This window comes from Colobus angolensis, unplaced genomic scaffold (genome assembly GCF_000951035.1).
Source record: "Colobus angolensis palliatus isolate OR3802 unplaced genomic scaffold, Cang.pa_1.0 Scaffold213, whole genome shotgun sequence".
Taxonomy (NCBI): domain Eukaryota; kingdom Metazoa; phylum Chordata; class Mammalia; order Primates; family Cercopithecidae; genus Colobus; species Colobus angolensis.
Window position 1 is genome coordinate 2909681 of NW_012115300.1, and position 15239 is coordinate 2924919.

Genomic DNA, 15239 nt, shown 5'->3' on the forward strand with positions numbered 1-15239 from the left:
AAAATTTATCTAAATGACGGAATTTCAGACTTCCTACCACCCATTAAAGTAGGCGGGTCAAAGGATGCAATTCTTATTTTCTAAAGGAGAAAATAAACTCTAAGAAGTGAAGCAAACTGCAGCCAGTAAGAAAGATCTGAAAAAACAACAAGGTCCCATTTTCTGAGAATACTTATCTAGTTCGCTTATGTTTTAGGTCTGTCAATTTTTCCATTTCAATATGTCCAGAGTCCATACCCTCTTTCCACTCCAACTGAGAACTTTGAAGTGAACTTTGTCATAGTTACTGGGAAAAGAATAATCATGACAACAACAAAACATATAAAAAGTGAAATAGTTACTATATGAAGTCTCCCACTGCAATCACCTGACTATGAGCCAAAACACTGGAGTTCTTGGCCCTCCTACTCTACATTAATTGTGTGTCCTTGAACAAATCAAACAACCTGTCTGGCACTCCATTTCCTTATCTAAAAAAAATGAAAGGGCTTCTAAGATCTCTCCTACATATAACGTTCTAAATATTAGTAAAAGAATCTATATTCAAAAAAATGTTGTAATGTTGCTCCTTCTTAGAATAGTTGGAATGAGCTGCAGACTACAATATTGCAGCTGCCAATTCTTTAACAATTTGGATTGTGTAGCACTAACTTAAATCCACCTGTGGGAATAGAATTGGAGGCAATACACTGTCTCAGCTTGCTCTGTTTTCATTTTCAAAACCACTAAGGGAAGTAGGGTTGAAACTTGTTTTGGAAAAATACAGAAACACTATATCAAATTTGACAAGAAAGATAACTCTTTGACATATTAATGACTTTTGATTATATTAGTAATTTCCTATTGCATTGTTTTCAGATTTGGTTATGTTGGCACAAAATAAAAAACAATATGGTTGCAAATTAATTAACTTATTAAGACTCCCTAACATAGGGCACAGGTGCATGCTATTTGAATATATTTAGCTAGTACAGCCTAAATTTTACATTGATCAATTGCAGGCTTGATTAGACTGACATCCATGGGAGTGCCTGATCTGCATTTTCTGAATCTCTCCTTGGAGCCATCTTGCCTCTCTTATCTTCATTCATCACTAAGCCTCAATCATAACTTGAAGAATTTCCAAGATAAAGTGATCAGCCTCACAATCAACAGCATGGGCTCTGTGTTCTTCTTTCCTCTTTCCCATTTCAGCTTCTGACCCTTCAACAGATGACTGAAAAAAAAAAAAAAAGACACATGCTCCTTAACAGTGCCCACACTGCTGCCCACACATATATCTTTGGATCCAGCAGACAGACCTGTGGTCAGTGCCTTTTTTGCTACTCCTTTGTAAGGCAAGGTCATCCAGTTCAATTCAGAGGATAGACGCTGAACGGCTATGTCTCTGATTCCAGAAAGTAGCTTGCTGTCCAAACACACAATTAAGGAAGGCAGTAACATGCATTCCAGAATGGTGATGAAATATTTCGGGGAAGAGTCTGATGTAATCAGGAGCACGCCCACCTCGCCATGACCATATTTGGCTAACAGGAGTCTATTTTTCTTACTTCGTGAACACTTAAGGTCAAGTCTATTAATTGTTTCTACAAATATAATTTAAGTGCAATATTCATTCATACCAAATTAATCACACGTAGTCTAATAACTACAATGCTGTGTAGAATGCTGGAGGACTCGTGTCAGTTTCTATGGCATGAAGAATTTGCCAATTACCTTTATCAGGTTATGAAGTCTCTCTTTGCTTTATCATTTTGGATTGTAATCTGAAAAATATAATGCATGTCTCCTACTTACTTTACAGGAGTCAAAATAAAAAATGTCTTTAATGAATCTTAAGCCTGCTGAGAAAAAGCTATCTATAAATATGTGATGTATTTCCACTAATTTACCTCCTGTAATTTGTTGGTTCTAGCAGTTATTTTTTCTCCACATTTAAATTAAATCGTTAGGAATCTAAGTTTCTGAAGTGCCTTATTTAAATAAATGTCTTAGCTATCTCCACTACCAACCACTTTTCTTCTTAAAGCATATCTGTTGGATTTACAGAAGAACAATTGATTGTTAACCAAAAGGTGGGAAGAAATTTTGACTTTCTCTGTGTCTTAATAGGAAATACATCTTCATACCTAAGCATAATTTCATTTATTGTGAAAACAAAAAACAGCTTCTATGGAGGAACTTTTCAAAACTATTTACTAAAACACAGAAGAAACATTGTCCATCCTCATTTAGCACCCCCCCCAAACACCATATCTCTTTCCTGAAAAGTACAGTACTTCCAAAAAGTACAGCATAAATAGGGAAAATGGAAATATAGCTTCATGTGTCATGCACCGTCTAATTACAGGGTTATATTAGTATTACTAAGAAACTCTGTTTACAATTATGATTCCAAAGGAAAGCAAACCCAGGAGGAGATGAGTAACAGTTTAGGTCTAAATGGAAACTTTTGTATATTTTACTTTTTAAGAAATTCCAGAACATTTTTCTGTACTAATTCTTCTGATAGAGGAGAACAAGAGAAGAAGGCAAGAATGTGATGTGTTGCTCATTCACTCCGTCTGTAGCTGTAAACTCCCTTGGCCCATAGAGAATACAATTCTAGCAAGAGTATTTTGAATCATAACCCCTCTTTCCTTGTCTGCATTGCTTCAAGAAGTTAAAATACTTTTAAAAGATCTTTGGAAAATGGAGATCCTCTAAACTTATTTTTCTAGACTTTTCTACACATCTACCAGGAGGAACTCCCAGAGCTTAGTCTTTTCTGAAAAGAACAGAACTTGTCATCTGGTGACAGAAGATGAAGAGCAGGCTTTCAACCCCTTTCTTTGAGTCTAGATAGAGAAATTATAGGGGAGAATTTATAAAACCCACATTCCACATAATTCTGTTCAAGCCTCGTTGGAAGCTATAAAAATAGATTTAGAGTATTTCTGCTTGAAAATCACCTCAGACATGTCACTGAAATAAAAGAGATGATTAGAAAGAAAAATGAGGAGTCAGAATTGCATGACTGTGATACCATTTCAGAGAGACCAGATTCCCTGGTGACTATCTTAACTTTCTACTTCATTTTACCCGTGTAAATAGAGCCTCAGAAAATTCTTCTTTCTCCTCTTTTCCCTCTCTAGAAAGAAATTCTCATTTTATTGTAGCTGATTTCTCAATGTAGCAATTTGAGATTTGCTATCTGAAAATTCATTTTACATTCAATTTACTCAACTTATTACTTCAATTCTATTTGTCTGAATTTTTATTTCAGTAAATGTAAAATAAACCATATTAGGATTCAAGGGAAATGGACACAGTAGTGCAGATATTTCTTCAACACACTGATTTCAGTACCTTTGGATCCATACCCAGAAGTGGGATGGCTGAATCATATGTTAGTTCTATTTTTAGTTTTCTGAGGAACTTTCATACTATTTCCAGTAGTGGCTGTACTGTATTAATTTACATTCCCACCAACAATGAACAAGCATTCCCTCTTCTCCATTTCTTCCATAGCTAATATGTTGAAGCAACCAAAGTGTCCATCAGCAGATGAATGTGAAAGGAAATGTGGCATGCCTTATATACAACGGAATACTATTCAACCTTTAAAAAGAAGAACATTCTGTCATCTGCTACAACACGGATAAACCTGGAGGACACTATGCTAAGTGAAATAAGACGGTCACTGAAAGACAAATACCACATGATCTCACCTGTGGACAGAATCTAAAAAAGTCATAATCATAGACATGGAGAGTAGAGTGGTGGTTATCAGAGGCTGCCCGAAGCAGGGAGGGGATGGAGAAAGGAGAGTGTTGATCAAAAGAGACAAAGTTTCAGCTAGACAGCAGGAGTAAGTTTTAGTGATCTATTTCACAGAATAATAATGCATTGTATATTCACATTGCTTAAATATTAGGTTTTAGATGTTCTCACTACCAAAAATTGATATGTGAGGTGATGACTATGTTAATTCACTTGATTTAATCATCTCACAATGTAAACATATATCAAAACATTGCATTAAACACTATAGGTACCTATAATTGTTATAATTTGCCAATTAAAAATAAAATAAAATTTTAAAGATAAAATATGAATTTTCAAGAAGATTCAAGAACAGGTGTAATGGAGAGGAGCAAACTTTTCAATATTTAACCATCTTCCAAAATTGAGAACTTCATGAAAGTATTCCTTTCATTGCCTTCATCTGGCATGTTTCTTTTGATTAAGATCAACGATTTGACAGAGAAATATGACTGAGATACAAAATCTGAGATAGCAGATCTCAAATTGCTACACTGAGAAATCAGCTACAGTAGAAAGAGGATTTCTTTCTAGAGAGGAAAAAGAGGAGAAAGAAGAAATTTCCGAGGCTGTATTTACATGGGTAAAATAAAGTAGAAGGTTAAGATAGTCATCAGGGAATCTGGTCTCTCTGAAATGGTATCTCGGTCATTTTTCTTTATACAGAAATGTATTTCAACCAGGAAGAACTTCTTAAGCAGAAACATTCCTATAATCTTTATTTCCATCTATCCAATAAAATTTGTCAGACACCTTAAAAATAAAATGGAAGAAAATTTTCTTTTTAGACAGTTCACATTATGACTGCATTCAACAAGCAGATTTAAAAAATATAATTAATATGGTTATTTCTTTAAAGGTCACAAGTTTGTGGTCATGTAAACGAATGATTTAGGTGACTGGGAAATACTCCATTTTTATTAAGATGTTTCTACCATATTGAAATAATTGGCGCCTCATTTGTAGTTCAGTCAACTGGGTTTAAAGATAAAATTGAAAGCCACTTAAGCATCCTTTAAAAGTCCCAGTGACTTTCTTGTACCACAGGGGACAAGCTATGCACATATTTCCAACAATGATCTTAATAGAAAATGCATTTTTTCTCAGACATGTGGGTAACTCCATGTTACACAGAATAGAATGTATTGCGTGTTGTGGGTATGTTAATCACAGAGAACACTTACAAAGTCGCTTTTGATGTGCCTTTCTTATCATTATAAAATATTTGTTTTCCTGTAAAAACAGCATATAGAAATACAAAAAGAAATCAAAAATCACTTGTAACCCCTCGTCCTCCACCACCCAGTGATACTCACCTGCTGTTTCTCCAGAGAGGTGGAAAATACTAGTGTTGAGTTTGAGTTTTAACGCCTTGGGAAGACTGGAGATAGAGCCTTGAATGTCCAAGAGAAGGGAGGCTTGAATAGAAATATTCTATTGAAGTCTAGATCCTCAAAAGATTTTACGCTAATGGTAAAATTTTAAAAAGAAACTGCGCAGGAATCTTGTATGTTTTTGTCTGGGTTCTGGAAACAGAGCCTCCACTGAAGATAATAAAAATCCTGGGCTATATGTCCCATGGGTTTGTGCTTTGGGATCCGCCAAGAAGAGAAATCAAATACAGAAATTAATATTTATTTGAATCATTTGCAAATTAAATGTGCCACCCATTGTAAAAGGACTCTCCCATGGTAGGGTGGGAACATCAAGACCTTTCAATATTAGGAAAACAATCTGAAAGATACTAGAAAGCTGTATGTTAAGAATTATTAAGGATCAGAATAAAGAATCAAAATATAAAGAGAATAGCAAACAATGAAGAAAGAATAGGTTCATCAGAAAAAGAGCCAAATAGAAATTCTAGAAATGTTTTCTTTCCTTCCCAGAGACCTCCTAATACTGGATACCTTTGGGGCTTAGCTCTCTTCTGTTTACTCTCACGACTTAATGACCTCATCTCCCTAAACCCCAGACTCCTCCAAGACCTTCACTTGAATATCTAAAAGATATCTCAAACTTAATATATCCACAATTGAACTAAATCTCACTCTCACATCTGCTTTACCATAGTTATCCCCATCTCAGTAAGGGACACTAGTCTCGCTCTGTTTCATCACATGCACATTATCTGTTGTTAAATACAGTCGGTTCTACTCTCAGGATAGACTAGAATTGTACGCTGTCCTCTGTCTCTATTCCTCACACCCTATTCTGAGCACTCGTCATCCCGACTTTCCGGGAGTACTGGTCTCTTGTCTTCCATTCTTGATCCCTACAGTATGTACTCAACATAGTGTTACTAAAACATCAGTCTAGGTCCTGCTGCTCACAGCACAGGAACCCAATCACTGATACGATGAGTATTGCCAACAAGGCTTTAATCAGCTGCTGCAGCCAAGGAGACGAAAGATCAATCTCAGTCCCTGACTGACTAAAGTTAAGGGATTATATACCAGGGAAGAAATGTAACTATGTGTTGGAAAACAGGAACTAGGGAGGGGTAAGAAAGCAATCATGAGGAGGAGAGGTCTGTCATCTCATTGTCTAGATGTGGAGATCTGGTCAGTTTTAGTTCTTCGATACTTTTTGAGAGGTGTGAAGGTTGTTTCCTGCTGAAGGAACTCTGATAAAACAAATGTAAGTTTCAATTTTTAATACCAGAAGGATCAATCTCTATGTTTATAAAACAAAACAAAACAAAACAAAAAAAACTGCCTATGGGACTACTGGGTCAGTTTCAATAGCAATCAGAAGTAAATCAAAGCTTGTCATTCTTCACTCAGAATTTTCTAGTGGCTGCCAATTTCACTCAGAGGAAAAGCCAAAGTTTTGAAAATGTTCCACAATGCTCAAGGAGTTCTGGCCCCCATTATCTCTAAGAGCACCCACACTGATCTCTGTGCTCCCTCTGCTCCAGCCACACTAGCCTCCTTCTGTTCCTCAAAACTCTAGGTCTTTGCACTTGTTCCATTGTCCTGAAATCTCCCCCTAATGACCTTCTTTCCTTCCCTTTTTCAGATCTTAGTTGACATATCAATCCTCAGGGAGCCCTTTCCTGTTTAAAATTGAACATTCTTTCCAACACTTGGTATCACCTCTCTTTCTTCTTTTCTTTTTAGAAGCTATTCCCTCTCATAGAATATGATGTATTGATATGTTTATTGTCTCCCTAAATGGAATATAAGCTCTCTGTCAGTGGGACTTTTTTATGTTTGTTGACTGCTAATGGGATTTGAAAAAAAAAAACCAAAAAACTTCTGATGAAGGCCAGGCATAGTGGTTCATGCCTATAATTTCAGCCCTTTGGGACGCTGAGATGGGAGAATCACTTGAGTTCAGAAGTTCAAGATCAGCCCTGGCAACACAGTGAGATCTTATCTCTATAAAAATATGTGTGCCTATGGTCCCAGCTACTCAGGAGGCTGAACTGGGAGGATTACTTGAGCCTGAGAGGTCGAGGTTGCAGTGAGCTGTGGTCATGCCACTGCACTCCAGCCTGAGTGACAAGACCCTAGCAGAGGGCTTTAAGGTCAAATCTGGGAATACTAGGGAAAGTTGTCACTGTAAGTTAGAAGATGGCAAATGTGTTCTTTGTTTTGGACAAGTTGTGTTTTGAACATTTAAAACAAAATGTCTTACAAGCAATTTGGTCTTAGAGATACAATTTGGTCTTAGACCAAAATTTCTCTCTTTTGGTTGTTCTCAGGTTTGTTATAAAAAATTCTCAAGTTTAAAGGTAGTGTTTTAAAAACATTATGTATTTTATAAAAGCATTTGAACACCAGAGATCTTAGGAAAAATGAGACTTTCCCAACTCCATGAAAACTATATTTTAAACAATTTCAATTTTACTTTCCCCTGTCTATTATGAATTGCATTTATTACATGATAAAGTCATAAAAATTGAATAGATTTTTAGTTGAAGTAACACTTACTCTCAACCTTGAAAACATTAAACAAAGAAATTTATTTAGAAGGAATTTTTAGGATGGGCATTTAAAATTTTAAAGCCTTGATTGTTCTCCTGTTAATCTTGTTCATTTCAAAATGTAGTCTTTGATTTTATGCCAGAAGACTTCTATTTTTGCTTTACTAAGAAGTTGTCTGACAGATGAGGATATTGTCCATACTCTGGCTTGTGATCCTTCTCAACATTGTCCTGGTAAATTTTATACAAATATAATTTTACAAAGGTTTATTTTGTTTCTCACCGTCCCGTGGGAACTTGGACTTGGCAACCTCCTATTAGTGATTATAATATTCAGCTAAAGTTGAATCAAGACACAGGCTGTGATGCATTCTATTTAATTTCTGGGGCATTAGCAGAAGGTTTAATGAGAGTATTGTAATACCATTTAATGAAAGGTGGGAGTTTTTAAATTCTTTGGCAGTATGAATAAATAGAGTTTGATTAGATTTCAAGAAGTAGTTTAACATTCATCATTTTCTTACATATTTGAACAGTCTACCAATATTTTAGTATTAGAAAAACTCAGAAGTGTTAACTTTTGAAAACGAGCTAGATATATATTTTAATAAGTTATATCTTCATTGAGATATATCTGCATTGGAAAAATTTATACCTTAATGGCTTAATGGGTCACAGGAGTTCATTCCACATAATTCATTCATTCATTTATTCATTCGTTCATTCATTCATTTATTACTATCATGTCCCCATCTTCCTTTCTTCTAAATACCAAAGTGGCTCAAAGCTCAGTCCTTTGGACTGTTATCAACCTACTGACTTCCTTTTGCTGTGATCCAGTTTCATCTGAAGACATTAAATTCCAACAATGTGCTGATGACACTAAAATTTGTATCTCCTATCCAGAACTCTCTCCTGAATTCAGAACCATAAATTCCAAGACTTACATGCAATCTCTCTGCAACGAACTGAAGTCTCTGTACCTCCCAGATTCATATATTAAAACTCTTAACACCCAGTGTGATAGTTTTAGGAGGTGTGACCTTTGGGAGTTTCCACCCTCATAAATGGGATTAGTGCCCTTATAAAAGGGACCTCAGAGAGCTCTCTCCTACTCTATTTCTGCCATGTGAGGATACAATGAGAAGATGGTAGTCTCCAACTTGGACACAATGAGAAGATGGTAGGCTCCAACCTGCATCAAAATCTGACCATGCTGGCACTCTGATCTTGGACTTCTAGCCTCCAGAAAGTTGAGAAATACATTTGTGTTGTTTATAAGTTACACAATCTATGGTGCACTTTGCTATAGATGCAAGAACTGAGACACTCTCCTTAAAATATCTCACAGGTCTATTAATATATCCAAAACTTAAGTTTCTGATATCCAACATCTCACCCCCCATTCAGTTCCTCCTACAGCCTTTCCACCTTATTAAGTGTACTCTAGTTTCACCTGTTTTCCCAGCATAATTATTAATTGTATCCTTTTTAAGTACTCTTAAGAGTATAGTAGTATCTGTTAAGTACTCTTAAGTGCCCTTCAAAAATACTGTCTTAAAGTTTCAGAAATCATGATCTACTAATATGCTCACATTAGTTAAGGATAATTCAATTTTTTGGTCACTGAGGTTTCGAAACTATATCTATACTGCCTTTCTTTCTCCCACATTCCATATCTAGTTTATCAGTAAATATCGTGGGACTCAATTATATATAGAATTCACCACACTGTTTCAAGCCAGCATCATCTGTTGTCTGGGTGATTGCATAGTTAAAATGTATGCCAGATGATGTTGCTCCTCTGAGTCAGAACCTCAGCTAGGTGACTAAATTTTGTTCCCTTGTAATAGAAAGCTCTAATACTAGTATTTCATAGCTTGCTTGGAATTGGCGATGGAACCCACCTTCGTGAAATTCCTCATCATTATGTTTCTCTTACCTGTTGGAACAGCTGCCACTTTTATCTCGCCCACTTGCCTTACCTGTGGGCTGTGACTGATTCCTGGCCACCAAGGTTGCCAGACTGGACTTTGGTTCCAGTATTTTGTATGTACAGCTGTATCTGCTTTCTTTCTTTTATCCCGCTTCACTCAGCCATGCTTGGTAAGTCCTGAACGACCCTAGTCATTCCCAATATGCCCCATTTTGCTTTACACAACCAGGCCAGACCTGTTTGGTTGCTTAATTAAGACCACCAACATCTAGAAGCAAAGGAGAAAGTCAAGTTCATTAGAAGGGTGGACTAGCTGTGTACCAATGGTAGAAGTGTCCATGATATTTTGCACAAATATATCCACCCTCAAATTATTTGTTCTTCGAATTTATTTGAAGAGGGTATCTTGATGGGCATTAGAATTCATACTATAATGTTAATTTACAAACAATGCGCTACCTTTTAGGTTTATATTTCTGGAATAGTGACTTTTCACAAAGATTATAAAGAAATTTAAAAAGTGAACTTGGAAAGAAATACACATATATTTCACCAGAATAATCAGCCCAAGAGAAATATAAAATGGCAATAGGTAGTTTCTTAGCACCTGAAATTTTTATGTAAGCTCCTTTCCCAATAAAACAGTTATAATGGCTTTTGCAAGAGATGATATGATATACCTTTCTTTACAACCATGTTGAATCCTTATTCTCATATTCAAAATGAAACAGGTGGAAAATGTGGGTCTGCATTTGATTTCTGAACAGTTACTTACTAGAGAGTAAGTGCCTTAGTGCTTGAGATGTTTTGGTCTTTCTAAATATGTTCAACATAATTGTGCATAATCCATTTAAAATTTATCTTGATGGATTATTTATACTTAATGTTTCTAAACATGAATCAGTGAAGAAATCTGAATAAATTAGATGTTTTCAAAATCGTAATGCCAAAAGCACTTTTACTCGCCTTTGGGGAGTATTAAAATTTATAGTCAGTACTGTCCTATAAATTAACATACATGGAAATACAAAGTTAAACTGAATGACATAATATTAAACTTAAATAATCACTCTCTTAACCCTTTAGTAAAGTGACAAAGTGATAAATTTGTAAAGGTTTAAAAATATAACTAGAAAATTTTATAATGAACACTGAGATCTGACTTTAATACTTGGGTTGTACGATTTTTTTTTTTCTTTTTTGAGACAGAGTCTTGCTGTGTTGCCCAGGCTGGTGTGCAGTGGTGTGATCTCAGCTTACTGCAACCTCTGCCTCCCGCGTTCAAGCAATTCTCCTGCCTCAGCCTAGCAGTTAGCTAGGACTACAGGCGCCCCCAGCCACGCCTGGCTAATTTTTTGTATTTTAGTAGAGACGAGGTTTCCCCGTGTTGCCCAGGCTGGTCACAAACTCCTGAACTCACCTAATCTGCCCACGGCAGCCTCCCAAAGTGCTGGGATTACAGGCGTGAGCCACTATGCCCGGCCTGCGTTGTGGGATATTTTATAATAGAATTAGATGAAAGACTGCTTTCAATCAATAATGATGAAGTAATGATTTACCTAATTGTATGTTTTGATCCAGCCAGTGAAACTTGAATCTCGAAATTTTAACAACCTTTTTATTTGTCGTAAAACATAGTTTTATTTATGGTATCAGAAATAATCCATCTCGTGTATATCAAACTGGTAGTCTAATCATATACTAAGAACATCTACTACCCGTGTTCAAATCCTTGAAGTGCTATTTTAAAACCTCCTTTTCTAATCATATAGTAAGAACATCTACTACCCGTGTTCAACCTCGTTTTCTGCTACTCTTACAAATTAGCTAAAACTTCGAATGATTGGGAAATGTGCTTACCGTGATCCAGAGACCTGGTGAGAGGCATCACAGAAGGCTATTGCAATACCTTTTTATTCTCAAAGAGGTAAAACATCTAGCTTAAATGTCGAATTTTGTAAATCAGTATGATATCAATGAATTTTCCTTTTTTTTTTTTTTTGAGACGGAGTCTCGCTCTGAGGCGCTCACTGCAAGCTCCGCCTCCCGGGTTCACGCCATTCTCCTGCCTCAGCTTCCCGAGTAGCTGGGACTACAGGCACCAGCCACCACGGCCGGCTAATTTTACTGTATTTTTAGTAGAGGCGGGGGTTCACCGTGTTAGCCAGGATGGTCTTGATCTCCTGTCCTCATGATCCTCCCGCCTTAGCCTCCCAAAGTGCTTTGATTGCAGGTGTGAGCCACTGGGCCAGGCCTATTTTTTTTTTTTTTTTTTTTTTTTAGGAAGTAGATGTGAAGGTGTCCCAGGATTATGAATCTGGAAGAGTTTGAAACAGGTTTCTTGTCATATGACTGATACCGTCATGTATTATTATGGTTAAATATTGTCTTGGCTATTCTCTTTGTTTCCTTCACCTTCACAACAATTATTGACTTCTTTCTTAAAAGCAGGAGGCTGATGCCTATAGACTACATTCCTTGGATGCTCCTTCTGGAATGCTGGACATTTGAGGAGCGAGGAAGGAGAGAGAGAGAGAGAATCCAAGCTGATATCTTTAGTTGTCACTGAATCTCCAAAGGACTGTAGCTCCTGCTGGGTGATCTCTCTCCAAGACCAAGATCTCAGTGTGCTCTGGGCTTCTTCTTTTGTCCCTTCGAGCCAAGGAGTGGGTAACTGATTGTTGTTGCTAGTTTCTTGATGCTCTAAATCCTTTATATGTTTCCTTAACTCTCCCTTAACTTTGTAATGATTTTTTCTGGTATTAAATTCCCTTTATTTAAACCATCTAATTCAATTTAAATATTGCCTAATACAAATAAATCTCAAGTAGATTAAAATTTTTATTTTCTGTGTTTAATGACATCAAGGAGGGACTTTCTCAGCAATATTTAGTGACCAGTCATAACCATCATTCTTGCATTAGTTCTTTATTAAATCTGAGTTCCTGATACTTCTGTGTAAATATAGAATCTGCTCTCAGAAACGCAATTGCACACTTACTAAGTGTTACTTACTTACTCGGGATCTTTTGTTTCAGCCCAGATAGCTTAGTTCATTTTATCCTTTTTCGTTTTTCTGTATTTTTTGGTTTTAAGACTCTATTTTTGGTTCACTTTTGGGTCAGATATTTCTCCCATTTTTTCCCGTCACCAATAGCAGCTCTTTCTCAAATGGACTAGAGAAGTACATTCTGTATTGTATATCCATGTGCATCATTAGATGACTCCTTTTTAATCTACAAGGTTTTGTGATTATTATTTTATTAGGTTTTCATTTTCATTTATGTGCATAAAAACACTTTAGACTTTTCCACAGAAGATCTATGGACCCCAAAGAGGCTGAATATTACTTCTAATAATGTTATGTTTTGTTTTAATTTTTGAACATTTTGTGTTTTCATTTTTGCACCGGCACATTCCAGGTCGTTTGAATAAGCCAGTTATTGCCAGGCACTGCCACAGATTTCCACACTTAACTTCATTGTTGCATGAGTACAATAACCCTAAGGACATAATCCCTAATTTTATGTTTGTGTATAATAAAATAACATCATAGAAACATTTTAAGTCAATGTTGAAGGTCCATGAGAAATGGCATTTTCAATGTTCTCTACAATTTTAAGTGTCTTGGGAAGGATAATGCCCTCAAAATTTCTAGTTAATATCCAATAAGGCTCTGCATAGTAACTAAATGAAGTATTGAACAGGTACATGAGTGAATGACATGTTTTTATATTGCTTTTTATGAATTAAAATAACTCAAAAAATAATTTTTAATTTATCTGGTTCAATTGTTTGTTCTTTTTGAGGACTAATTTATACCTGATTTTATTGACCTTAACTGGTATTCCTTCTAGTTTACTTCGATCTTTAAATATCTTTACTTAAGCTGTTTTATGTGAGATGATTATAGATTCACATGCAGTTGTAAGATATAATACAGAGGAACCCCATGTGCTCTTTACTTACTTCCCCATAATGGTAGTATTTTGGAAAACTAGAGTATAATATCACAAACAAGATATTGACATTGATATAGTGAACATACAAAACAGGTTGGGCGCAGCGGCTTCTGCCTGTAATTTTAACATTTTGGGAAGCTGAGACAGGAGGATCGCATGAGCCCAGGTTGAGACTGCAGTGAGCCGTGATGGATCACACCACTGCATTCCAGGTTGGGTGGCAAGACTCTGTCTCAAAAAAAAAAAAAAAAAACACACACACAAAAACAAACAAAACAAAACTTCTTTCCTTCTTTCACCGAAAAGATTCTTAATTCTTGACAACCTCTAATCTTTTATCCAACTCTATAATTTTGCTATCTCAAGAATGTTATATAAATGAAATTTTACAGCATGCAACTTTTTGGAATTGAACTTTCCCACTTAGCATAATTCTCTGTAGATTCATTTATATTCTTGGGTGTATCAAAAATCTATTTTTTTATTATTGAGTACTATTCCATGGTATCAATTATCATGGTTTGATTAATCATTCATCTGTTGAAATAATTTGGGGCCATTTCTAGTTGTTAGCTATTACAAATAAAACTGCCAGGAACATTTATATACAGGGTTTTGTATAAGTTTTCATTTTTCTGAGATAATTGACCAGAAGTGCAATTGCTGGGCTGGTGAGTAGTTGTACATTTAGTTCTTAAATCTTTCTAAAGAAACTGATATACTGTTTATTAGCGCGAGTATACCACTTTACATTTCTAATAGCAATGGGTAAGTGATCTAGTTTCTCCACATACTTGCCAGCATTTTGTGCTGTTACTACTTCTAAATTTTTGCCATTTTGCTGGATGTACAGTGATATCCCTTTGTGATTTTAATTTGCATTTCCCTAATGGATGATCAAATGTAACATCTTTTTAAAAATGTTTTGATTTTTAATTTTTGTGGATACATAATATTTATATGGGGTACATGTGATATTTTGATATGAACATACACTATGTTGAGCAAATCAGGTTAATTGGAATAGTCATCACCTTAAACATTTGTCTTTTCTTTGTTTTAGAAACATTCTAATTCCATTCTTCTAGTTATTTTGAAATATGCAAGAAGTTATTTAACAACTTTTACTGTGCGTGTTTGCCATCTGTGCATCTTTTTTGGTGAAAACTCTGTTCATGTCTTGCAATTTTCTAATTGAATTTTTTGTTTTTTAGCTGCTGAGTTTTGAGAGTTCTTTATATATTCTCAATACTAGTCCTTTTGTTAAATATGTGGTTTGCAAGTATTTTCCCCCACTCTGTAGCTTAGCTTTTCATAACATTTCATGGACCAAATGTTTTAAAATTCAATGAAGGCCAGTTTATCCATTTTTTTTTCTTTTATGAATTGTGCTTTTCGTGTCAAGTCTAGCCTTTAGTCTCAAATATTTTCGCCTATTTTTTTCTAAAATATTTATAGTTTCTATGTTTTACATTTATTTCCATGATCCATTTTGAGTTCATTTGTATACTGTATAAGGTATGACACTTAGTTTGACCTTCCTTCCTTCCCCTCTCCTCCTCCTCCTTCTTCTCCTTCTCCTCCTCCTCCTCCTCCTCTTCCAACCTCC